The sequence below is a fragment of the Eulemur rufifrons genome, chromosome 1 (assembly GCF_041146395.1).
Source record: "Eulemur rufifrons isolate Redbay chromosome 1, OSU_ERuf_1, whole genome shotgun sequence".
NCBI classification, from domain to species: Eukaryota; Metazoa; Chordata; class Mammalia; order Primates; family Lemuridae; genus Eulemur; species Eulemur rufifrons.
The window spans coordinates 7344078-7371224 of record NC_090983.1 but is presented as its reverse complement, the minus strand read 5'-3'; the positions used below and the strand labels follow the sequence as shown (position 1 = coordinate 7371224).

Here is a 27147-nt window from a genome sequence, read left to right as displayed (position 1 = left end):
GACTCTGTTTCATTGCTTTGTTTTCTTATTCCTGACCACACTGTTTACTCACTGTTGTTTTAAAATATGTTTTTTTTTTTTTTTTTTTGGAGACAGGGTCTTACTCTGTTGCCCAGGCTAGAGTGCAGTGGTGTCATCATAGCTCACAGCAACCTCAAACTCCTGGGCTCAAGCGATCCTCCTGCTTCAGCCTCCCAAGTAGCTGGGACTACAGGCATGTGCCACCATGCCCGGCTAATTTTTTCTATTTTTAGCTGTTTGGCTAATTTCTTTCTATTTTTATAGTAGAGACGGGGTCTCGCTCTTGCTCAGGCTTGTCTCGAACTCCTGAACTCAAGCAATCCTTCTGCCTCGGCCTCCCAGAGTTAAAATATGTTTTAATATCTGGTAGGGCATATCATTCCCAAGTTGCTCTTCTTTTTCAAGATTTTCTTTACTCTTCTTCCACATTGATTTTCCAGAGAACTTTAAATAATTCATCCAAGTTCCCAAAGCATCCTGCCATTCCTGCTATGATTCTATGGGATTTTATTTAATTTATACATAAACTGAAGAAAATTTTGACGTCTTTTCAATATTGAATTTTCCTGTCCAAGAACAAGGTGTGCCTTTTCATTTTTGGTAGCTTTAAAGCTTCTTCATGTAGATTCTACACATTTTTATTAAGTTATTCCTGTATTTTTATATGTTTGGAGGCCATAATAAACGGGGTTTTGAAAACCATATTTTCTTACTGAGAATTTTAAATAATTATGTTTTTATTACTGGTTGTTGATGACATATAAATAAAACTATTAATATTTACATAATACTGTTATATTTAAACTCATAAATAAATATTCTTGGGCCGGGCATGGTGGCTCACACCTGTAGTCCTAGCACTCTGGGAAGCCAAGGTGGGAGGATCACTTGAGCTCAGCAGTTGAAGACCACTCTGAGCAAGAGTGAGACCCCGTCTCCACTAAAAACAGAAAAATTAGCCGGGGACAGTGGCATGCACCTGTAGTCCTAGCTACTTGGGAGGCTGAAGCAGGAGGATCACTTGAGCCCAGGAGTTTGAGGTTGCAGTGAGCTATGATGACACCACTGCACTCTAGCCTGGGCAACAGAGTGAGACCCTGTCTCCAAAAAAAAAAAAAAAAAAAAAAATTCTTATTGTATTAATAGTTTTCATTCTCATTTTTGGAGTGCTTTTGTGGATATACAGCCAAATCATTGGCAAATAATGGTAATATGATCTTCTGTTTTCCAATTCTTATAATTAGGTTTAATGAAATGGCCTTTTACAAAAATATAAAACTGGCTGTATACAAAAAAATTTCGAAAATAAAAATCAAAAAGGTTCTTACATGATAATAACGACCTATCAGCAAATACAGGTAAAAAATCCTATGAACAATAGCAATGTCAAAAATGAAACATGAAAGGGACATAAAAGAACACTTGACTAAACAGAGAATTGGACCATGTGCCTCCATGGGAAGATTTACCATTATAAAGATGTAATTCTCTCCAAAGTACCACATAAATTTAATACAATTCCAAACAGCTTTGTAACTGCTGAAAAACTGATTCTAAATTTTCTCAGAAGTGATAAATACATGCAAACAGCCAAGAAAATTTTTAAAAGTCTTAAGACATATACATCCTTTTAGATACAAAAATGTTTTATAAATACTAATTTAGGATATGTTATGGGTAAAGGAATACATAAGCCAACAAAAATAGAACAGGAGGGCCAGAGACAGAGAGTTTAGAGAGTCAGGTCTTAATGATCTGGATTAGTTAAACAGATCTAATATAATACTAGTGCATTGTTAAAGCCATGTGCATGAATCAGAGCAAACACACACATATTAGGAAGGCATCACTCTGGGCGCAGTGGCTCACACCTGTAATCCTAGCACTCTGGGAGGCTGAGGCAGGAGGATCGCTTGAGGTCAGGAATTTGAGACCAGCCTGAGCAAGAGTGAGACCCCATCCCTACCAAAAATAGAAAAATTAGCCAGGAGTGGTGGTGCACACCTGTAGTCCCAGCTACTCGGGAGGCTGAAGCAGGAGGATCACTTGAGCCCAGGAGTTAGAGGTTGCTGTGAGCTATGATGACGCCACTGCACTCTACCTGGGGCAAACAGAGAGAGACTCTGTCTTTTTTTTTTTTTTTTAAAAAAGAAGGCATCTGTTGTACAGAACCACCAGGTCACCTGTAGGTGATTTGTGCTGCTGTACCAGGTACTCCCTGCTCACTGGCCAGTGTCACCACAGTGCCAGGCTGTGAAGATGGGGAAGATTCCCCTTTAGGACCCTCACAGCCAGTCCAAGAAAAAAGCCTTAGACCCTGGGAGCCACTCCAGGGATGTCCTGGCATGGCCTGCAAGGCCATGGGCTTTGCAGCTGGGTTTCCACTACACCCCCAGTTCTTGGCAGAGCTGCTCTTAAAGATCTGGCTAGTCCGGTTCCACTGACCTGGAGAAAGCTCATTTATTCTGTGCCTGGGGGGGAGGAAGGTGGTTCCCTCCTGGGCCGTGCTACCTGTGCCTCAGCCATTGGCCATGTAGGTGGAACAGTCTGGGGGTTGTTAGAGGGGAAGCCCTCAGCCTCTTCTTGAGGCTAAAAAGTTTGAGGACAGCTTTGTCACCTCACATGTGGCAGCTCTTTCATGGCAGGAGGAACCAAAGGCAGGAATGGAGGGAAAGACTGGCTTTGTGGCTGCTACTCACCCGAATACACGGGCATCCCTGCCCTGGCTTTCCCCGAGAAGCCCTCCGCCCTTGGAAGGTGCCCCCCCCCCTCAAATTTCCTTAGTGTGCTCAGTAACACGAGGAGAACATTCTATTAAAAAATAAACACGGTTGGATATAGGTATGTTCAGACTGAAAACTTATTATTCTATAGCAGACAGAGGCATAGCTAGCTGGTGGTGAAGATGCTGGCCAGTATTTTGAAAGAGAGTTCAGCGACTATTTTTCTTCAAGGAGAACAAAAATGATGGTATGTGAATAAGGTGAATAAGTTCATTATTTATCTTCCCTTTTTTCCCCATGGCTGGACACTTGCCATCCATAGCCTTGAGGAAAAAGTATAAATGTTTTTATTGTATCTGACAAGATAGTTCTAGTGAAAGTGAAGTTTGAGAATTTGGTTAAAAATTCTCACAGCCAGGATGAGGCAATAGAAAGCCCTAGGCTCCTACTCCTGGCTGCCTGCAGGGCCTGGCCCTGTGGACAGGCCTCTCTCTGCGGATGGGCAGTGGGAGGAAATGACACAGAGGATTCTAGGTCAGTGGCAAGAGAAACAGCCCGATCCGCAGGGGGAAAGTGAGAAGGGAGGACCAAGGTGTAGACCCAAAAGGGACGCCTGAGCAGAACTCTTGGTGGCAGGACACATCAGGCTCTTTCACGGCAGTGTGTGTAGGACCCAGTTCTCTGCCAACTACTTTATTTACGTCCACTCAAGCATTCATTAGGTAACTATCATCATCCCCATTTCACAGACAAGGAAACTGAGGCTTGACCAAGGCCACAGGCTGTCAGGTGGACAGGCAGGATCCAAACCTCTCTGGACCCCTGGACATTGTTGCCTTTAGACAGAGCAGGAACAAAGGAAATGTCAGTTGGATGATGGATGGATGATGGGTGTCTGTGCGGAGGAAACTGGTAAAGGAGAAGAGCTGGGTGCCGACAGACAGGGAGAGGAGGGGATGATTCTGCTGGATATCCTTTGGTACTTTTTGAATTTTGCACTAAATGAGTGCTACTTTTCCAAATAAATACATAAAATAACAAAGAGGACTAATATCCCCCAAGCAGAATAAAAGGCTACTTTTGAAGGATCTAAAATCAGCTTAGCTTCTGTTTTCATTTTTTCAAAAATAAATGTTTTAAGCCCAGCATGATATCCTGACTGCTGTTCCATTCTTGTACATTAAAAAGAAATGAGGCCGAGCGCAATGGCTCAGCCTGTAATCCCAGCACTTTGGGAGGCCAAGGTGGGAGGATTGCTTGAGGCCAGGAGTTTGATACCAGCCTGGGCAACATGGTGAGAACCCGTCTCTATAAAAAATAAAACAAAAATGAGCCAGGTATGGTGACACATGCCTGTAGTCCCAGCTACTCAGAAGGCTGAGGCAGGAAGATTGCTTGAGCCCAAGAACTGGAGGTTACAGTGAGCTGTGATCTCACCACTGCACCCCAGCCTGGGTGACAGAGCAAGATCCTGTCTCAAAAAAAAAAAAAAAAAAGTGGCAAAATGGGCAGGAAATTTTTGACACCAATGACAGAAAATGGTTAATATTATACTTATTTCATTTTATTTTTATACTTTAAATTTTTAATTTTTAAATTGACAAATAAAAATTACATATATTTATGGTATGCAACATGACATTTTGATACATGTATACATTATGGAATGACTAAATTAAGCTAATAAACATACCCATTACCTCATATACTTATTATTTTGTGGTGAGAACATTTAACATCTACTCTCTAAGTAATTTTCAAGTATACAGTACATTGTTATTGACCATAGTCACCATACTATATAATAGATCTCTAGAACTTATTCCTCCTGTCTTTCTGAAATTTTTTATCCTTTGACCAAAATCTCCCCAATCCCTCCCACACCCTGCTCCTGGTAACTGTCATTCTACTCTTTACGTCTGAGTTCAACTTTTTTAGATTCCAAATATAAGTGAGATCATATGCTATTTGTCTTTCTGTGCTTGGCTTATTTCACTTAGTATAATGCCCTCCAGGTTCATTCATGTTGCAAATGACAGGATTTGCAACATGAGTGAACAGGACAGAGTCTTGCTTTGCTGTCTGGGCTAGAGTGCCGTGGTATCAGCCTAGCTCACAGCAACCTCAAACTCCTGGGCTCAAGCGATCCTCCTGTAACAGCCTCCTGAGTAGCTGGAACTACAGGTGCATGCCACCATGCCCAGCTAATTTCTTTTTTTCTATTTGTAGTTGTCCAGCCAATTTTTTTTTTTTGCTATTTTTCAGTAGAGATGGAGTCTCACTCTTGCTCGGGCTGGTCTCAAATTCCTGAGCTCAAGCGATCCTCCTGCTTCCGCCTCCCAGAGTGCTAGGATTACAGGCATGAGCCACCGCACCGAGCCAATTCTAAGTTTTTAAAGTGAAAAGAGTACAAGGGAGTGTTAAAGTATATTCCATTGGAAGACTCACACTTGTCAATTTCAAAACTTACTACAAAGCTACAGTAATCATGACAGTGTGGTACTGGCATAAGGACAAACATAGATCAATAGAATAGAGCTGCGAACAAGAAATAAACCCTTACATTTATGGTCAATTGAGTTCAGCAAGGGTGTTAAGACCATTCAATGGGAAAAAAAGAGTCTTTTTAACAAATGGTGCTGGGACGACATGCAAAGGAGTAAAACTGGACCCTTACCTCATACCATATAAAAAAAATTAACTCAAAATGGATCAAAGATCTAAATGTAGAAGCTAAAACTATAAAACTCTTAGAAGAAAACATAGTTGTAAATCTTCATGATCTTGAATTAGGCAACAGTTTCTTAGAAATGATGCCCAAGGCACAAGCAACCAAAGAAAACAAGAATAATAATTTTGACTATATCAAAAGTAAAACCTTTTCTTTTGTTTCATCAAAGGACACTATCAAGATAGTGAAAAGACAACCCACAAAATGCAAATCATATATCTGATAAGGGTCTAGTATCTAGAATACATAAAGAACTCTCAGAACTCAACAATAAAAAGACAACACAACACAAAAATGGGCAAGAGACTTAAATAGACATTTCACCAAAGAAGATATACAAATGGCCAATAGGTACATGAAAAGATAGATGCTACCCATCACTAGCCATTAGAGAAATGCAAATTCAAAGTACAGCGAGTTCCCACTTAACTAGACGATATGCACTTTACAGAATGGCTGTAATAAAAAATGAAAAATAATGAAATAATGATTGTTGCCAAGGTTGTAGAGAAATTGGAACACATACATTGTTGTTGGTAATGTAAAATGGTGTAGTTATCATACGATCCAGCTCATACAACCCAGCAATTTCACTCTTATGTATATACCCAAAAGAACTGAAAAAATATGTTTATGAAAAACATGTACCTGAATGATCATAACAGCATTATTCATAACCAAAAAGTGGAAAAATCCAAATGTCCATCAACTGATGAAGGGATAAACAGAGGATGGTATATCCATACAATGGAATATCATTCAGCCATAAAAAGGAATGAAATATTGATTCATATTATAGCATGGATGAACTCTGAAAACACTATGTTAAGTGAAAAAAGCCAGTCCTAAGAGCCCACATATTATGTGATTTTATTTATATAAAATTTCCAGAGTAAGGAACTTCACAGAGACAGAAAGTACATTGGTGGTTGCCTAGGGCTGGGAGGGTTGGAGGGAAATGGAGAGTGACTGCTAAAAGGTATAGAGTTTCTTTTTGGTGTGACTGAAAATGTTCTGAAATTGGTTGTGGTGATGATTGCACAACATTGTGACTATTCTAAAAAGCACTGAGTTGTATACTTTAAAATGGTATACACGAATTCATAAAATGAATTTTATGTTATGTGAGTTATATCTTAATTAAAAAAATTCAAAAAAGAATACTGCCATCCAAATGCATGTACATATATATATCTCTATCTATCTATGGGTGGTGGAATTACGCATACATTTTTAGTTGCTTCCTCATAATTAAATGTATTATTTAAGTTATTTCCCATGAACATTTATAATTTGTAAAATAAAAAGTTAAAAGAAAACCCTAAAATTAACATGGAAAATACTAAGATTCAATTTATGAAAGAAGGGATGTAAAATAGTTACACATTCTGCAACTGCAACATAAATATATAATATGTAATATGTACTATGAAAATAGAATAAAATGAAAATAAGTATGCAAAAGTGGTAAAATTATGATGAATTATGCAGTTTAAAAAATTTTTTGTATCACAACCTTTGTCTTTACAAGTAAGTGGGAAATGACCATATTTGACTCACAAAATGAATTGGAATTTTATTTATTTATTTGATAGTGAAAATATTATGACAACATTATCCAGTCTAGGTGCCTTTTCCTGAAAAGTCACTCATTCATTCTACAAATCTTCATCGAATAAGTTTCCCCTGTTTCTTCTTTGAAGTTTCCCTTTTACTAATCTTCCCCTTTACTGTTGTATCTGAATTTTCTTTTCCTTCTTATGTTATTTTCATACAAAATTGTTCATTTCTTTTAATGTTTCAAACTAATTACGGTTTAACTTCGAATGGTATTTCCTAATGGAAACTTTTTTGTCACTATCTAGTTTCTGAATTTTGTTTCTCTTGTATTCTCTTGGGTATTTAATTGGTTATACATTAGTATTAGCAGTTTGTAAATATATTTGTTAATTTTTATCATAGTTTTGCATATTAAGCACATTCTCTAATTTGATTTCATATTCATTACTTTCCTCTTTTATATCTGTTACTTAAATCTTTTTTAAACATGTAGGTATAGATCTAGTTATTTTTCTCTTTTTCTTTCTTATTAACTAAAGGAATGAAAGATACAAAAAGTTCCCTGATACAGCTTTATCTGTGTATCTCGTAGCTTTTTTGGTTTCTAAAATAATGTCTCCTTATTTAGTGCTGCCTTTTCAACTCATTTGTTCCATCACAGAGTATTTCTTCCATTCTTGTCCGGTCATGTGTGTATAGGTGGCACATTGGCTTCCTCTCCAATTTTATTGTATTGTAAGTATGTATACATGCTTTTGTACATGATTTTGTGTTGCAGTCTGAGACAGAATGTGTGTAATCTTTTTGAATCTACTGATACAAAAGAATATCTTTGTCTTCAAAATTACAATTAATATTTTTGAAAGCTTCATGTACCCTTGGGAAAGCTATTTCCCAAAATTTCCTCTTTGGAGCAGTTCCTCCAATGCCTCCTTCTGTAGAAGAAGAAATTGAGGCCCCTGAGCTGCAGGGACTTGCTAGTGATCCCTCAGTGGAGCTGGGGAATAGTCTGTACTTGGGGCCCATGAATAGAGTATTGTTGAGAGTTTACACCAACATGCTCCTGCAATGCCCCTCCCCTGCTGGTGCTCTGTTCTATTGCAAAGCTATGGAGCAGGGCAAATAGCATGTTTTGAGGGCTCTCCTTCACCTTGCAGCCGCCCTGCGGCACAAAGCATCATGCTGACCTCCTGACCTTGGTCCTCCCTTTGGCTCTGCCTGCAGAAGGAATCATTTCCTAGAAGGCTGGCTCCTCATACAAATAGACCACCAGACCTCCTCCCACTGGTGTTTTGGATATGTCTAGGTATGCTGGAATCCTAGGATGAGCGTAACTTAATCAGTCAAGCTGGGACACGCTATATATGCTTTTGTGCAAGCATGGTTTTTGTAACCCAGACTTTTAAATTATTCTCTCTTTTCTTTAAATGTGTTTTTTATAAGATGCATAGGTATGGGTTTTGTATTTTTAATCCAGTCTGTGATTCTGTTTTTTAAATAGCAGAATTTAGGCCATTTACATGTAATCTTATAATTGTTGTAATTGTTTTTCTGGTATTTTTCTGAGTTAATAAAATTCTTTGTTTTCTCTTTAAGTTAACACAGGATTTCTATTAGATGCTGTGTTTTTAAAACTCATTTAAGTGAGATCAAATGTAACATTTTTGAACAACCCAATTTCCTAGTGTTTTTCTATACCTTCATTTACCTAACCAAAAATAGCCTGTGCTCATTTTTCTTGTCTGTTCTAACTCAAAAACATTTTTCTTCCTTATACATACATTCAGAGTTTTGGGGTTAGTTTACTCATTTTCTCTCTCCTTAATCAAATCCTCTTTGTTTTGTTTTAGTATTCTGAAAACTTTTCTTTCCAGTTAAATATTTTAAAATATGATTATGACATTTTATTACAATTATACTTTATATCCCTGCTTTTCAGATTCACATATGCATATTTGTGGTGATATCAGATTATGCTGCATAAAATTATCATTTCTCCCTACCTATATACCCTGCATAGAAATTGCCATACATACATACATACATACAGCCCCAGCCCTATGACCTGGGCAGTCATAGTTCTACTGGGTGAATCTGTTTCCCTGGCTCAGATGATTGGTTCTAGTGGGCCCCTAACCCAATTCATAAGCTGGTCTGAGCCAATCAGATGTTTTCTCTCTAGAATTTTAGAATGCGGAGACTCAGTCAATCAGTGTTTGGTACTGGAAAGGGAGAAACAGACTCACCCTATATTGAAAATTTTCACGTCCACTACCCTAACACCTCCACCCACCCCACAAAGCACGTGGCTTCTTGGAGGAGGGCGGATAGCTGAAAAGAAAATTGGGGTTCTATTAGGAAGAGAAAGTACCAAAAGAGAAGTTTGGTGGGCCACAGTGTCTGCTACAGGGGAAGAATAAAAGCTGCCCCTGTTAGGACTACTGTCAACAGGATACCTAAGTTTCATTTTATTCTCTGAAGTGACCACTGTTTAGGGTAATTTCTTATTAAATGATAAAATTAGCAAACATATATTTACAATGTGCCAGGCACTATTCTAAGTGCTTTATATGTATTGACTCATTTAAATCTCCTATCAACCCTATGAAGTGGTACGATAATTATCTATATTCTACAGGCAAGGAAAATGGAGAGGCAGAGAGTTTGAATAACTTGTCCAGGGTCACAAGTGAGTAATTGGATTTGGACTCAGCAGTTTGGCTCCCTCTGTCGTAAGTGCTATGCTGAATTGCTACTGTGTTGCGTTTGCAACATGAGGCCCTCTTTTTATACCAGCTTCATATGGGGCTGGTATTTGGCAGGCAGCAAGGTACCGAAGAAAAGTAAAATTTTGTTCTATAAAGACCTCCCTCTACACTGAATCTGCCAACGAAACAAAGCATTCTGGGATTTGTGAATTTAATGGCATTCTTTTTTTCTCTTTTAAAGTGTAAAAATTATTAGATGCCAATTGCAGCTGGTGAGATATATTTGTGATTAAAAGAGAAAGTTCAAAACCAGAAAAAATATGTTAAGTGGAAGATAGGAGAAAGAAAAGATTAAAATAGGATGGTGAGACAGTATAAAAATTAAGGCAAATTTAAAGCTAAAAATGTGAGAATAAAAATTTAGAAAGAATAGGGCAACATTGTAAAATGAGAGAATTTTCTAAAATCCACACTTAAAGTGGCATATGTGAAATTAAAAGTGAAAAGGAGGAAAGCACTATAAAACAGAAAATTAAACCAAAAAAGTTAAAAATAATATATTGATAAAATCTTGATAAAATAAAATGAACAGTTAAAAACATTTAAAAAGATGAAATTTTAAATAACAGGTGGAAGGTAAAAGAGAATTTAAGGTGAGACCTAAGAGGCAGAAAAAAGAAAAGAAGCCAGAAGCCAGCTACTCTGGAGGCTGAGGTGGGAGGATCAGTTGAGCCCATGATCGTGTACTGTACTCCAGCCTAGGTGGCAGAGTAAGACCCTGTCTCTAAAATAAATAAAGAAATAAATAAAAAATAAAAGGAATGTTCTAGTAGGATTTAGATTTTTAAAGTTACAAAAAATACCATAAAAATAGAAAGAAAAGAAAATTTATTTTTTCAAAATTAAGTTTAAAGTGAGGCAAGAACAAAGCCAAAGACTGCAAGTTGTAAACAGTGGTCTGGGTAGGTCTAATTGCTGCAGTTGAGGAAGCCAAGGGTAGTTGATAGGGCCAAGATGGATGATGAGATACCTTTTCTGCTCACCCATAGCATTCTCAGCCCACACGGGTGAAGACCAGGATCCCAGCACTTTAATGCATCTCACAGTTGAACTGGGGCCTCCCAAAGTTGAACCCCAGGCCAGAAAATACTCCTTTACTTTGGTTCTTGGAATGCATTTGATTCTATGTTAGTTTTTCTTCATCTGATTTAATAGTTCTTTCATTATCTTTTACTTCCTTTATGATAAAATTAGCATGTGGAAAGCAATTACTACATGGTGTTGAGTGAATTTATTGCATCTTATCTCCTTGACATTCTTGTGGTATTTGATCTGGTCATTGCACTGTTTATTTTTCATACACACAAGCACTCACGCTAACACGCCCCGCCCTTATCACCTTGGCTCATCTCTGAGGTTGCAACACTTTTTATTGATCCTGAGTTGCTTGGTTGTTCGTTCACTTTTCTGTCATTGGTGGCAGTGGACTTGGGCAGGGGAATGAGACCATCTACAGCAGTGGTCCCCGACCTTTTTGGCACCAGGGACTGGTTTCACGGAGGACAATTTTTCCACGGACTGGGGAGTGGGGGGCAGAGGCAGAACTCAGGGGGCGGTGGAGTGATGGGGAGCGGATGTAAATACAGATGAAGCTTCACTCACCTCTTGCTGGGTGCCCCCCTTCCTAAGTTTCATGGAAGACAATTTTTCCACAGTGGGGCAGGGGGCTGGTGGGGAGCTTTGTGGCCTAGGGGTTGGAGACTGCAGATCTGTAGGACTTGCTCACGGACAGGATTGTTGAGGTGAGGGTGTCGTGATGAGGGAAAGTGGAGTTACGAATGACTCCTTGGTATTTGCTTTTGCGAGTTTGTGGATGTTAGTCCAGGAGAAGACCAGGTTAGGTGTGGTGGTGGTTGGTGGTTAGGAATCAAGGTCGGATTGGGACTAGAAGGTTCTGGGGCAACTATAGCTATCTATAACCCCTAAACTCTCAGGAAGGCTTGGACTTCATAACAGACTGTTAAGGACTGAATGTCTGTCCCCTACCCCCTACCCCAGTTCATACATGGAAACCCTATTCCCAATGTGACAGTGTTTGGAGATAGGGCCTTTGGTAGGCAATTGGGTCATGAGGGTGGAGCCCTTATGAATGGGATTAGTGCTTTTATAAGAGGAGCCCTCTTTCTGTCAAGTCAGGACATGACAAAAGAGCTGTCTATGAATCAGAGAGTGGGCCATGACCAGATACCGAATCTGCCAGTGCCTTAGTCTTGGCCTCCCCAGCCTCTAGAACTATAAGAAATAAATTTCTGTTGTTCAAGACACATGGTCTATACTTTGTACAGCTATACTTTGTTACAGCAGCCTGAGCTGCCTAGATACAGACAGTCTCTCCCCAAATGGAAATCTTTTGGGGGCAGCAGATGGCTCATTTCATATACCAATAGGACATAGTAATTCCGGTCCTCCACTCATATTCTGGGTCTTGGGGGCATTCCCCAAAGCATTTTACATCATATTGGCCATCCATCATCTAGAGACCAAAGTCAGACAAAGCACATCACCTGGAACCCTCTGTGCCCAAATCACCCTGAAGTGCAGAGTTTACCCACAATGCCATGCGGTTCTCTATATGTCCTTTGTAACAATGATAAACTTCTACCTCTTGAGACTCCAATGAGATCTTCCAGAACCCCAGCCAAGTAGAGAATAACAAATCACCTTGACCCTTCAACAGAATATAGTCTTTTAGAATAGATGCTACATTCAAGGCTGCCAGGAGAATGTGGAATAGACTTTATCTCCTCATGTATTCGGGCCTTCCCTTTTCTAGGTTCAGTTTACTTGGTTCCTTCTGGTCATAAAACAACTGATTTAGCCTCCCTTTACCAAACTGCAACACTTTCTGGTTCTACCTTGCTGATATTACACCTAGGTCCCTTCTATATACTGAATGCTTATGTTCCCTCCTCCCCCCAAATTCATATGCTGAAATTCTAACCCCCAATGTGATCGTATTAGGATGTGGGGCCTTTGGCCCGTGATTAGATCATATGAATGAAGTCCTCATGAATGGGATGAGTACCCTTATAAAAGAGCCTCTGGAGAGTTCCCTTGCCCCTACTGCCATGTGAGGACACAGTGAGAAGATGGCAGACTATGAACCTCACTATGGTAAGGGTGTCTGCCTTCATCACACACTGAATCTGCCAGTGCCTTGATCTTGGACTTCCCAGCCTCCAGAACCATGATAAACAAATTTCCTCATTGGTTTTTACCTTTTGAGATGGGGTCTTGCTATGTTGTCCAGGCTGGTCTCATACTCTTGGCCTCAAGTGATCCTCTCACCTCAGCCTCTCAAGTAGCAGATGTAAGCCACCACATCTGGCATGATAAACAAATTTCTGTTGTTCATAAACCAGTCTATGTTATTGTTATAGCAGCCCTAATGGGCTAAGACAGCCCCCTTGAGTAGTATTTTGCTGTTTCTAAATTCTTTAGCCATGTACTTTGAATTTCTTGGTTTACTCACACAGTTAGCTGGTCACATCCGTTGTGGACAGATTTATAATGTTTCAGAGAAGAATATTATTTCTAACTCATTTGAGAGAGCTTATTATAATACTTGTTATAATGGGAATATAGTGAACTAAAGGACCGGATGTATGCTGGTGGGGAAAGCCTCATATCCAGACCGTGTTGTGGTCCTCCTTTAGCCCATGTGAGGAAGCCCGGGCTCACTCCACTTAGAGAGCATGGGGATATGCCCACCTCAGCCCTGTATCCTGCACACCAGCTGATACTACACTTTCTGCCATATGGCCAATCAAAATGAGATCTGCCTGTTGAACTTATGTATAATAATTGTCTTGGCCCTCCTTCCTTTCCTCTTGTCCTTGCTTTTCTATTCTTCTATTTTTTTCTTCTTGACTTCATCTCCCATTTCTAGTCCTGAAATCCCAGACTTTATTATTTCAATTCTTTCTTCTCTTCCTCTTCTGTCTTCCCATTCCTGTCTCCACTGGCCCCTCTCCCAGCCATGGAATCCCTACCCCCCCCCCCCAATCCGCTACAGTTTGAATAGACAAGTTTTGCCTACATCACAGTTTTGCAGAGAGTTCTAGAAAGATCTGTGTGAACATTAAAAATCAAAGGTTCCTTGTGTTCATTCATTCTTTAAACAAATATTGATTGAGGCCTACGTGTGTGGTAGGCACTGCAGATGCAAAGTTAAATATTTTCCACCTTCAAGAGCTCACAGTTCCTAGCAGGGGAATCCTGCATTTTGCTTATACTATTACAGTGCTTTGTAAAACATTTTGAAATGCAGGAGCAATTTAATATCTCTTTTTTCTTTGTTTCAATATAGTGGTGGACTCCTCCACCACACAAATTTAAGCCACTGCCAACTTTGACACTGTATTCCTGAATTGTGGTTTTTCTATTGTGGTCACCATTGGATACTTGATCTCCACCGTATTTGAGAATGGCGGCCACCTCCTCACCGACATTCTTTCCTCTGCTGCTCTCCCAAACATTCTGGGTGCTGTTTGGGAGTTCCTTTTCTTTTGCTCACATCTACAATATTGGTGTTCCCCAGGTTCCATCCTTAGTATCTTCTCTACACACTTCCCTGGGCAGGCCACACTGAACTTTCAGTGGGTTTCTCCCCCGCGCCTACCTGAAACCTCTTCCTTACCCCATTTACTTGGTTGAAGTCTCCATCATCAGCTTTTCCCCACCCGTGTCTGGGAAGGCCTCCCTTGGGCAGGCTGCCATCATCTCCTTTACTTCGCTTATCCCAGAGTGCAGGACACGGTCTACCTGCTTGGCCGCCAGCCTGCACATGCTGAGGCCAGAGACCACTCCTGGGTTGCCCACCTCTGCATCCCCAGTGCCACTACAGCATCTAGCCCTGAGCAGTTGTCCAATAAGAGTGCTGAGTAAATGAAAGAATGAGTAAAGCCTTGCCACAGGAAAAGAGCCAGCGTGGCTACACCCGGGGACTACACAGGACACCTCTGGGCAGCCGGGGCCGGGCCGGAGGGCCGAGCAGGAAGGCGTCTCGGAAGCCGCCCAGCCTGGAGCCGCCGGTTGCAGCCAGTTGCCCCCGCAGGGCGAGGCGGCAGAAGCCTCGGCGGCCCCCAAGCCCAGCTCTTTCGCCCCAGCCACAGAGGAACCGCGGGGGACGAACTTCTCCGCCGTGCACTCTCCCGCGCGCCTCGCTCTTGGCCCCACCCAGCCACCGTTGCTTTGTAGAACGCCGCTCCCGTGACCCGGAAGAGGATTCTCCTTAGCAACCGCGGGATCGCGGTGGCGCCAGCCCCCCGGGAGCAACGGTGAGGCCCTTCCTTGCCCCCCGCGCCCCCCCACAACGCCTCACGCCCCATCCGGTACCGACCCCCGGATCTGGTCCCCGGGGGCCCTGTGGCGTCTCGCCCAGCACTTGCGGCGGCGGCCTGCGGCCTGCGGCGAGCGCGCTCCACCGCTGGCATGGCTCCCTGGCCCAGGCGTCGCCCCTGCCCTCCCCACGCCCCCTGCTCCTGGCCGCCCGGGCCTCCTAGGCCGCGCACCTAGCTCCTGGGCCCGGCTGGCCCTCCCCTGTAGCCTTGTATGGTGCGCGTGGGGGGAGCCAAGAATTAGAGCTTGCTGCTGTAGAGAGGACGCTTCTTGAGGCTTGGGTCACCTGTGCACGCGTTCTCATGGGTCCAGATGAAGATGTTCGGGACCCGCAGGGATGGGGCGCCTCGGGAATCTTGAACAGAAGCTGCTTAATTATAACGCTGTACTTGACGTTTGCCTGATGTTTTGCGCTTTCCAAAGTGATACACTTTTATCTGCTTTATTGATCGTAGAGACTCATTTAATTGTACATTTCGAGCTGATCCTTTTCCGGGGAATTAGCTTTCCAATTGTGAGTGAGATGTAGTTACTGTATTCTGGAAATCTCTCAGGGACTGAGTAGGTTTGAGAAAGATTTCTAGTGAAATTTTCTACGTTGACGGAAATAGGGGCAGGTGTTGTTAATAATCCTGATTTACACTTGAAAAGACTATGGCACTGAAAACCTCCCTTACTTGAGTTTGAATGAGTAGTACTGACAAAACTATAAGCCTTATTTGAATATTGTTGGATAACGGCTTTATATTTAATCCAGTGATCATGGAGCGGAAACTGAGGCATGTGAACAATCTTTGGGAATTGTAACTATACCAGACCAATCTGCCCTCGTTTTGAGAGGTAACAAAATGACATTATTTGGGAATAAAATGTAGGAGTTTATATTCCAAAATTCATTCAAAATTGTATAATTTCATTTCACTTCAATAAATATTTATTAAGCACCTACAGCATTATATGCACTTGAAAAGATATAGAAGAAATAAGAGACTGAACACATTAAATTGTTAGGAAAGCAATAAAATGGCATTTGTTTAAATGCAAAATATGTGGTACAGATATATTAACTGCTATAGCAGGTCAGAGGATGGAGAAATCAGTATGGGCTGGAGTTTTCAGGAATATGTTTATGGATTAAATAGGACTTGATTTGTCTCTAAAGCATAGATATAATTTGTATTTGAGGGGAGGGCAAGTCCTAAATAATTTCTTTCCTTATATTCTTAAGGGTTTGGAAAATAGTTCCACGTGGCATTTTAAAGTCCTTATTTAAAGCTCTAAAGTCTGCTTGATTTCGGATTTGTTTCTTTCAAATACTCTCTGTACAAATCTGTCTGGCATTTTTCCTGTTTTAGATCTAAAATAATGAGGCTACTAGCAGGGAGCGTTGCCACACAGAGATTCTTTTCTTTGCTTCTGTAGTTGGTCTTATATTTATATGTAACATCACAGTTTAAGTAGACTTAGTTACTGTTTGATACATATTTAAGGGTCTTGTGAAATGTTGCTTTTTATTCATTTGACTGATATTTCCAGAGTGCTTCGTATGTATTAATAATGGCAGGCATTGTGTCGGGAAATACCAAAAACAACAGTCACTTAGCAGCCAGTAGCTATGTTGATTGTGTGTGTGTGTGTGTGTGTGTGTGTTTTTAGCCTATCAGCCTTTGATGCTCAGCTTTGCCTTGAGACATAAAAGGGCCAGAGGAATTTATATAGACATCTAACTTGACTTTTTTTTTTAAAATTTAATAGAGATTTTAGGTTCAATTGCTTTGGTCATCCACCAAAGATACATTTGTGAAGATGCATAAACTCTTTAGGAGACCTCTTAAGATGTTTTGTTGCTTTCTTATGGGCTTACTGTTCATTTGTTTACTTATTCAACAAATACAGTGTTTGAGTGCTTACTTGGTATTAGGCACTTTGCTTGGCAATGGGGATGGGAGAAAGTAAATGCACACATGGTCCCTGTCCTCAGCAGATGATAATCAAATAATCACACATATGTAAAACTACAGCTGTGACGAGGGTTTTAGTTAGAGAAATCACAGAAGTGACATTTGAACAGAGATCTGCAGGATGCCTAGGAAGGGAAGAGTGTTCCAGTTAGAGCAAACAGCACGGCAGAAACCCTCTGATGGCAGAGTCCATGGAGAGGACCAGGGACTTAAGCCCTATATATGGAGTTGGAAGAGGAAGAATTTGGTAGAAGGGACTGGAGAGGTGGGCTGGGGCCAAATGGTGCTAGGCATGGTAGGGAGGTTGAGGAGTAAAGAGAAGCCTCTCTAGGGTTTTATTTAGGGATTTAGGTTAGATTTTGGGTGGAGAGGGCACCATTAGAGTATGTTTGAATAGCCTACTTTGTATTTCTACCATTGCTTAGTATTTGTATTGTTTTCTCATCCCTTATTTCTTTAACATGCTCCCCCTGCTTTTTTGTGGTTGGAGAAGCCTCAATGTCCCCACCAGCAAGACCTGTCCGTTTTTTTTTTTTAATTGAGAGAAAAGGAATTTTAGTAATTGGGATTAGTCTTTAGGAGTTAGTTTATTTATAATTTTTTAATCTGTATTATCAATAGGACATTAATTTCTGTGACTTTTTCCCTTTTTTTCTCTTTTTAAAAATTATAAAAAACATGTAAGTTAACCTTAACCATTTTTAAGTGTATAGTTCAGTGGTGTTAACTGTATTTACATTGTTGTGTAACAGATCTCTACAACTTTTTTTCTTGTGAAACTGAAAGCCATGTCCATTTTTATTAATACCTTCATGCTTCTTCCTCGTTACATCCTTCCTTCTCCCATCAGTCAATTCAAGTCCTACCAATTCTTAAAGACCCAGCTCCTCTCCCTTGTCTTTGAACTTGCGTTCTTAGACTTATAGTGAAAAGAGACCTTAGAAATCATCCAAACCCCTTTTCTTCTGCATGAGACAGTAGAGTCCTGTAGAAGTTTCAATGATTTGCCAGAGGACAGACATTTATTGAGTTGGGGCAGAGTTGGGGCCAGAGCTGTGATCTTTCACGTCCTGGGCAGGTGCCTTTTTGGCTTTGGCCTGCTTACTTGCAATGTAGTGCTCTATTCTTTAGTTAGACCACAAGCTCCACTGAGGCACAGAAACTGATTTGCATATTCCTGTGGCATTATGCTGAGACATTTCAGGTGTTCAGGAAATATTTGTTGATTAACTATTTGAACTTCATTGATTTCAGTTCAGTACTTCTCTTTTGTAATCAGAATTGAGCTCCCTCACCTTTCCCTGATGCCCTCTTTAGTGCATATATTTGCCCATGACATAAATACTTGGGTTCCCCTAAAAATTTTGATGAAAATCTAATGAAAAAGCCAACAGAACTGAAAAACCCAATGCATTAGACCTTTTAGTTTAGCTGATTTATTTTGAGGCAGAAGTTCATGCTTATTTTTGAGTTTTATTGCTGCTGTTTTTGAGAGAATCAAATTTGTACCACAGTTTATAGTGCTCATCTTAGAATGCCTACAAGACCAATTGATTTCAAGTATTGGACTGGAAATGATTTTGAGATTGCTCAATATTCTAAGTGCCCAAAAAGTATAACAAAGCATTTTCTTGTGTGAGGAAGATTTGTAAAATTTTTTATTTTGCATTTTTCTAAAATTTTTTATTTTTACATTTTAGAGACAGAGTCTCACTATTTTGCTCAGCCTCTTCCTCCTGGGCTAAAGCAGTACTCCTGCTTCAGCCTCCTGAGTTGCTGGGAGTGCAGGCTCCAGCCACTGTCCCTGGCTAAGATTCATAAATTTTACTTGCAGTTTCCCTGTTTATCCCAGCCTCTTTGGTTGGTTGGTTGGTTTTTTTTTTTTTCAGAGACAGGGTCTTGCTCTGTTGCCTGGGATAGAGTACACTGGCCTCTTCATAGCTCACTGCAGCCTCAAACTCCTGGGCTCAAGTGATCCTCCTGCCTCAGCCTCCTAAGTAGCTAGGACTACAGGTTCATGCCACCACACCCAGCTAATTTTTCTGTTTTTTGTAGAGGTGGGGTCTTGCTCTTGCTCAGGCTGCTCTCGAACTCCTGGCCTCAAGTAATCCTCCTACCTTGGCCTCTCAAAGTGCTAGGATTACAGGTGGGAGCTACCGCGCCTGGTCTGACTTTTGTTTCTTGTAATGTTGTATGACTAGCCTTCTAGAATCCAGTTTTTAGAATGTCCTTTTATTTTTACCTTCAAAAAGTTTTTTGTTTTGTAGGAGGAGTTGCTGTGGGAAATGAAATACTATTCAGCAGGAATACAAATAGAACTCAGTGCTGGAATGAGCTGGTAGATCCCCCCTCTGAGGTCTAGCCTTCTGTGCCATTTTTGGTGATATTGGGGAGATGGAGATTTGACCAGAACTCTTGTTGTCTTTATTATACTGAGGGTAGTGGTAGAACTGCACAAGATACTTCTTTTTGTCATGTAGCATGTAGTAGAAGGATTTGACAATGAGGATTTTTCATATAGACAGCATTTTATTTGGAACCATGGAAGAACTTGATGTCCTAGAATTGCTATTATGTGTATGTTAAGGTTAGGCTTGGTCAAATTTAGTCAAGAACTTTTGAAACCTTTCTTGCCTCCGGATAACAGGCTGCCTCTGAGAACCACTAATGTTGGCAAACAAGACAGTGTTCACATTGGTGGGCAAGGACGTCCATGTGGTGCAAAGTACAGTGAAATTGTGATGAAATTATGTGGGGATAAGGGCTGATGAAGAGGTACCCTGCCCTCTACTTAGGAAAGAAGAGGAAGGGAATTATCATTATGGAGCCCTTCCTATGTGTTAGTCATTTAATGCCAATTGCCCTTTTGGGAAGATGACTTAATGATAAGATAATTGAGGCTCAGGGAGTTTACCTAAGTCACAAGGTTATGGCATTAGAACCAAAGTATGGACTCATGTCTACGTGATTCCAGAGCCCATATTCCTTCCATCCCACTGCATCCTGTTACCTGCCTAAATCAGTTTCTGATTTCACATTAACACTGGGCATGAGAACATCAACATGAATATAGGAACAGTAAAGAAAAAGGCAAGTAATGAAGTAGGTTGGTATAGCAGGAAGTTACCTGTTCTTTGAGGTTTAGAAAATCCTTCAAATGAAGGAAAGTAGTTGTTCGAGTGCTTGGGAGCTTGGGTAACCCAAACCGGGAGGAGATAGGAAGTTATATAATACCAATTGAAGAACTCTGCTCTTTAGGTTCCTCTTCAGGCTTCTTTTAATTAAACTGGATTGTTTCTATCTCCCATTAGGCTTTGAGGAGGAAAAGAGGTTTGTAGTGATTGTCTAGGTGTTGAGGGATTCAGACAGATGCCCCAAACATTTCTGTTTAACTTCATCTTTTTTAGAGAGCATCTCTCCACATATGAAATAGTTGCTCCTTTCTCCGATGTCTGCCATGGTCATCTTTAATCAGTTTTGAAGGATTGGATATAAAGCTCTAGCAGCAATTATACCAAGGAGGAGTCATTATTATTTTTGTTTAATTCTTTTGCCATGGGTAAAATAGCATCCCAAGTAGTCGGGACTACAGGCAAGTGCCACCATACCCAGATAGTTTGTTTTATGGCAGATGATCTGTTTTGTGGTGACTTCAGAATTTCATCTGTTGCTTCCAGCTGAAGCTAAAATTGAGCCTATTCTGCATCTGACTAGCATTTATGGTACTTTTGGGAAGTATTAAATATTTGAAATGATATTTTAAACATCAAGCTGCTGGGTGTCTTGCATATTAGAAATTAGAGTTTAGAGGAAGCCCCTGTTAAGTTGTCTGGCCCATGTCCTTCAGGCCAGGTAAGGATGGTTTCTTCCACGACATTCTTCAGGAAGTGGCCCAGTCTTTGTTAAGTGTCTCAAAGAAGGAGCTTCACTATCCCTGGAGGAAGGCAGTTTTCTAATCTCTCATCTGTCTGCGAGTTTTTCTTTGTAATAAGATGTGGAGATTAAAATGTACTTTATTCTTTCTAAGTTTCTTTTAAGGTCACTGCAATCTGAAGTAATACAAGATACATGTGTATGGGTTTGCCAAGATTACAGTTTCTGTGGGAATCATAACATTGGATTTCCTCACATCTGGGTTAATGAAATGTACACAAAGGCTCTGGGTGAATATAAGTTTTATATTTAACGTGCATCTAGAGGTAGCAAGATCTTAGTGATGTAGCTTCCCCATAAATGACAAGTTGAACACTTGCAACCTGAAGGTTTAAAATAATCCTAAAATTCTGAAGTTTGCTATGGAGCTGAGGTCCTGCACTCTGACCTCTGCTCAGAAGGCATGCATACACACCGGGAACTTGGAGCTCTTTAATGGAAGTGGAGGCCCAGCCTATTTCCCTGGGGTGTGTAGACCTCAAGTTTGTTTTGTCTCCTTGAGAAGCAGGGATTCCAGTGCTGCTGTTTTGACTTCTTTCTTTTAGTTTTTATTTTTAAGTTTGATGTTTTTTCTTTTTTTGTAGGGGTCGGGGAGGGGTAGAGGCAGAGGAGTGACTGACTTCTCTTTGAAGCAGTGGGGAGAAGAAATGCTACAGGTCTGTCATAGTTGTACTTTAGTATTTTTTGAATTATTTTGGTTATTTTTCGTGGATTGCCCTATTTCTCTGCTATTGACCTGAGATCGTTAACTATTAAATTCATGGCGATGGCCTTTATGAGTGGTAGCAGTTTTTATCTGGGAAATCTAGAATGCTGGAACACTCCAAAGACTGGAGTTGCCATCTTTTCAGCTCACTCAATTGAGGGACATGAATGGGGAGCATCATTTCTCCACAGAAAGGAGGGCTAGAATCAGGGTTGTCTTTGTAGGGCCTCTCTCAGGTCCACTAGTACAGGGTGCTTAGCTGATAGACCAGATCCAAAATCAGCAGGTTGATTTAGGAGGTCATTAAAATTTCCCTATCTTTCTATCTGTGGTCTGGATTTAGTGTCTTAGTCATTCTTCTATTTGGAATTTTGTGTCCTGCATTCCTCCAGATTCCTTGAATAATACTAGAATTCTTCTCTGAGACTTTGAGGGTACAATACAACTACTGTGACTTTGCATGTCTTCCTATGGGCATGTTCTCCAAGACATGACATGGACCTTGTGTTGTAGGCATGAAAATGGTTCTTAGCCTTACCTTGCTTGGGGCTGAAAGTCTGTAGGTAGTAAATTCCAGATGTTTGTAGCTGCAGTCCTGAGAGTAGTAGGCATTGTTATAGCAACACTTTCCCAAAAATAAAATAATGATATAACTGACATTTAAACATTAAAAAATAACTAAAACAGAAGCCAGGTTGATATTAATCTTTTTTATGAAATAAAAGTTTTAATGCACACTGACATTTTATTTGAAATGATATGAACCTAGGGAAAACTACTTTCAATTCTTGTATGTTTTAGTCATTTTGTTCAGTTGATTATAGGTTCTGAAAGTCACATATTTTTCCAAATTGCCATGGTAGAATTGGCCACTTGGGCAAGCTTTGCAGCCCTTTTTCCTTTGTCTTACTGCTTTTGAGATTAGTGTATATGGAGATATGATGGTTTTGATTACCATTGAAATTCTGCACACAGGTGGTGGATGAGTTATTTTTCAGCTCTATTAAATAGCTGCTTCTGTATCACAGCATGCAATTTGGATTGTACCTGTGGTAACCTTGCTCCATAAAATTTATGCTTTATATAAGTAAAGGCCTTAAGTGATAATAGTTGTTGAATTGTTTGTTAAATAGAATGTTTTGCCATTATGGCCTGTAATTGGCAGATTTTAAAAGGAGATTAAAAAGTCTTCTCATATGCTTCATCGTAATTTAGTGTGTATGTGTGTGTGTGTGTGTTTGTGTGGAGGGGTGGATGAAACAACCTTGGTTATTAATCGATAATTGTTGACTTTGATGATGAACATATAGTAGTTCATTACTACATTCTTCTACTTTGTATATATTTTAAAATTTCCAAAATAAACAGATTAAAAAGTCTCCCCCAAAAGTAATGAAAAGTGATAAGATCCTAGGTAGACTTTATTTGATAGTAGGGATAGGGGTTAATGAAATACTTTTCATGATTTTAAAACCTTGGGTGGATTTTTCAATGGTGCTGAAGTATTGCCCCCAAATTACTTTAGGAGAGAGGATATTATTTTACCCTGTTATTGCCTAAGTTTACTGATAATCCAATGTGACCACATGTTATGAAAATAACTCCTCCCCCCCTTTTTTTTTTTTAAATAAAAATGCTTTCTCTTGGTATTTGGAGCTGAGCATGAATTCTGACACCAATACCTTCCTATGCTTTTTTAGGTTCCGATTTTCTTTAAAAAGAGTAGGTTTTTATTTAGTCTCTGTTCTTTTCAGTTTCACAAGTGTCTTTGTGTGCTCCTTCACTGGCTAGATGGAGAGGAATTTATTCTTGTTTTTGAAAGTACTTGAGCTTTTTGCTACTCTATCTAGGATTTGTGTCCAAAGTCTGCACATTTTTCCCCAAAAGAGAAGTTGGAATAAATTTTAGAAGGTTCAAAATGCAAATTGGTATGAAAATCTTTAAAGCATAAGAAGTAATCTTATTCATTCCAGTGTAGTAATTCTGTAGATGACTTTAATTGTAGTAATAAAATGTGGGAGAGAAACATGAGATTGAATTTATAATATAATCCTATACAAAATACACATGTGAAATGATGCTATTTGTTGAAAAAAAGAAACGGTTTCCACCCCATAATATTTTTGGACCTTATTTGGTAGCAAAGCTTATATTTGAGAAGAAAGGGTGATCTCTTTCAATTTTGGATTTGTATGCTTCTTCATTGCAAGTCTTATATTTGTTATCATGCGATTTATAACCAGAACTCTGGTACTTCAGTGGCATTAAGATGATTTGGTCTTTATTAGCAAGTAGATGATACTATAGATCCACTCTAGCAATATCCTTCATGTACTTCTTGCCATTACTGATGTCCTCCAGTGTATTACTAAGATGTGAAAGTATTAAATGCCAGCATTCAGATAAATCTTAAAACAGAGGCTGGGCATGGTGGTTCACATCTGTAATTCCAGTGCTTTGGGAGGCCCAGGTGGGAAGATCACTTGTGGCTAGGAGTTTGAGACTAGCCTGAGCAATATGGTGAGATCCCCATCTCTAAAAAAAAAATGAAAAACAAACCAACCAACCCAATTAGCTGGTAAGGTGGTGTACACCTGTAGTCCTGGCTACTTGGTAGCCTGAGGTGGGAGGATCACTTGAGCTCAGGAGTTGGAGGTTACAGTAAGCTGTGATCTATGATTGTGCCACTGTACTCCAGACTCCAGCCTGGGTGACAGAGTAAGACCTTGTCTCTTAAAAAAAAAAATTTAGAGTGCTATATGAATTTATGAAAGAATTTTAGAAGCAAGAGAATTGACAGTTTAATTGTCTTTAAGCGTTTTCTTAAATTCTGGAATATGGGGAATATTTAATATTTTGAGGACATCTATTATTGTTTTTTAAATTTAGAGCTGAGAAACATTACAGAGGCTATTCATTCTTTTTCATCAGTGTCAAGGTATATTGTCAAACTCTGTGCATTAAATTCCCAATGTGATATTAGGCCACAATCATTATCATCCTGTTTGTTAGATGTCTACTTTGTAGGGCACTGTGTAGAAATAGGTATAAGACATGGTCCCTGGTCCTCAATAATTTACAACTGTTGAGGAATAACAGAGCATATCTTTTAATTACTTCATTTAGTAAACATTTCCTGGGTTCTCTCTGTGTGCCAGCGCTTCTAGGCACTGGGGATACAGTGGTGAACAGGACACTTGAGGCCCTACACTCTTGGAACTTACATTCTAGGACCTTCAGCACTTCATGTTCTAAGTGGTAAAATTGCTCAGGACCTTACAAGGGAAGGCCTTACTTTACTCTGGTATGGTAAAGAAGGCTGTATTGAGGGAGGAGCACTGGAGCTGGACAAGAACGAGAGAGTTCATTTCCCAGTGTGAATTCTGTGGAACCTGCTATCACAGGTTTTGTGGTCACGTGGAAAACATGACATGCTTGGGATTGCAGAGAAGGGATCCTAAGAGCTGGAGAAGTTAGGTGAGGCTCATGGAGGGGAGAGTATATAGAATTCGAGCTCTTCTTAAATGGGTAAAATTCTAAGAGTTAGGTTGGAGTGGAGGTGAGTGAACTATGTGAGAATGTATATGGAGCTTGAAGAGTGCCAGACAGATTGGGGGAGGACTGGCCTCCCCTCCTGCCTTCATGGAAGCTACCTGATGTCCTTGATGTCCTTGGCCCCACTTCCTCAGCTCTTCTTTCCTTTCAGTGCTTCTCCTTTCATAAAAACAGTAACAACAACAACAGATACAAACTCTGTCTTTTGCTTCCACCTCTTTCTCTTCACAGCCAAACTTTCCAAAAGAACTGACTGAACTCACTAACTCCACATCCTCCCATCCCATTCATGCTTCAGCTTATTTCTCTTTAGTTGTTATCCCTGTTGCTTCTTCGCTAAAGCAGCTCTCACTAAGCTCCCTGTAACATGCATGGTGCTGAGTCTAATAAATGCTTAATTCTTTATTTTGCTTCTCTTAGCAGCATATGACTATATTCCCATTACCTTCCTAAAACCTTGATTTTCTTGATATCACATTCTTCCAAGTTTTCTCTTTCTCTCTGTTGCCCAGGCTGGAGTGCAGTGGTGTGATCATAGCTCACTGAAGCCTTGAACTCTTGGGCTCAAGTGATCCTCCTGCTTCAGCCTCCCGAGTAGCTGGGACTACAGATGTGCACCAGTGCACCTGGCTAATTTTTTAATTTTTTTGTAGAGACAAGGTCTCGGTATGTTGTCCAGGCTAGTCTTGAACTCGTGGCCTCAAGCAATCCTGCCTTGGCCTCCCAAAGTGCTGGGATTACAGGCATAATCCCTCTCCTCACTGGCCCCTCCTACTCTCTCTCCTAAGCCCCAGGAGCTCCCTGGGCTGGGAGCTGAGAAACGGATCCCCTGGGGGATTTGAGCGTGAACCACTGTGCCCTGGCCCCAAGTTTTCTCTTACATCTCCTTCTGAGTAGGCCATTCCTTCTCAGTCTTTGCAGTTTCCACTTCTCCTTGGCTGTTGAACTTTGAGGTCCCTCAAGGTCTCAATCTTAGGTCTCTTCTCTTTTTTCTCCTTGCTCTTCCTAGGCTGATCCCATATGTGCTCACAACTTCAACTACTTCATTTATGATTTGTTCTCTGGTGAGTCTCAAATCTGACCTCATCCCTGATGTCTTCAGAGCTTCTGACTTGTATATCCAGCTGCCTGTTTGATACCAACTCTTGTTGTTGCAGTCACCTCAAACTCAGCATGTCCAGTCCTTGGCTGATCATCTCTATGCCTCTATCTCAGTTCAGTATCCCTGTCCCAGTGAATGTTGCTCCCATCCACCAAGTGTAGAAGCCGGAAAAAGTGAAGTTATCCTTGATCACCATCCCTCATGCTTCATGTCCAGTCCATCACCATGTTGTATTGATTTGATGTCCTAAATGTCTTGATTAAAATTTCATGATCTTAATACCATCATTTTTCACATGGACTGCTCACATAGCCCTCTGGCTGGGGCCTGCCTCTCCCCAATCTCTTTTCTACCCTGACTCTAGAGGGATTTTATTGGAATGTGAATCTGATCAGGTAGTCCCCCTGACTGAAACACTTCAGTACCTCCCCATCTCCAGATAAAATACCAAACTTACTATATCCTGCAAGCTCTGGCATGGTATGGCCACTGCTTTCCCCTCCAGCCTAACCTTAACCTTACTTTCCCCCTTTGTTCTCTGAGCTGTAGCCATATTCTGAGTGTGTTATATACTCCCCCACTCTGGAACATAAATTCAGTTGAAGTTACACATCAATTTGTGTAATTGTTTGGTTGATGTCTTTCTTCCACCCTAGACTGTAAACTTCATGAGAGGAAGGACTGATCTTTTTTCCTTGTATTTCCTTAGTACCAAGCATAGTACCTGGTTCAACGTAAGAACTCAAT

The 27147-nt window shown here is 40.4% G+C and overlaps 1 protein-coding gene across 1 annotated transcript in view; it reads left to right on the top strand.

The window, feature by feature from the left end:
* Positions 1 to 15052: 15052 nt before the first annotated feature.
* The window catches only part of DIS3L2 (DIS3 like 3'-5' exoribonuclease 2), a 307218-nt gene continuing 295123 nt past the window's right edge, over positions 15053 to 27147 (top strand). Inside the window, exon 1 of the mRNA XM_069470450.1 lies at positions 15053 to 15082. The gene's annotated coding sequence lies outside the window, so the exon portion shown is untranslated. The remainder of the gene's footprint in view (positions 15083 to 27147) is intronic.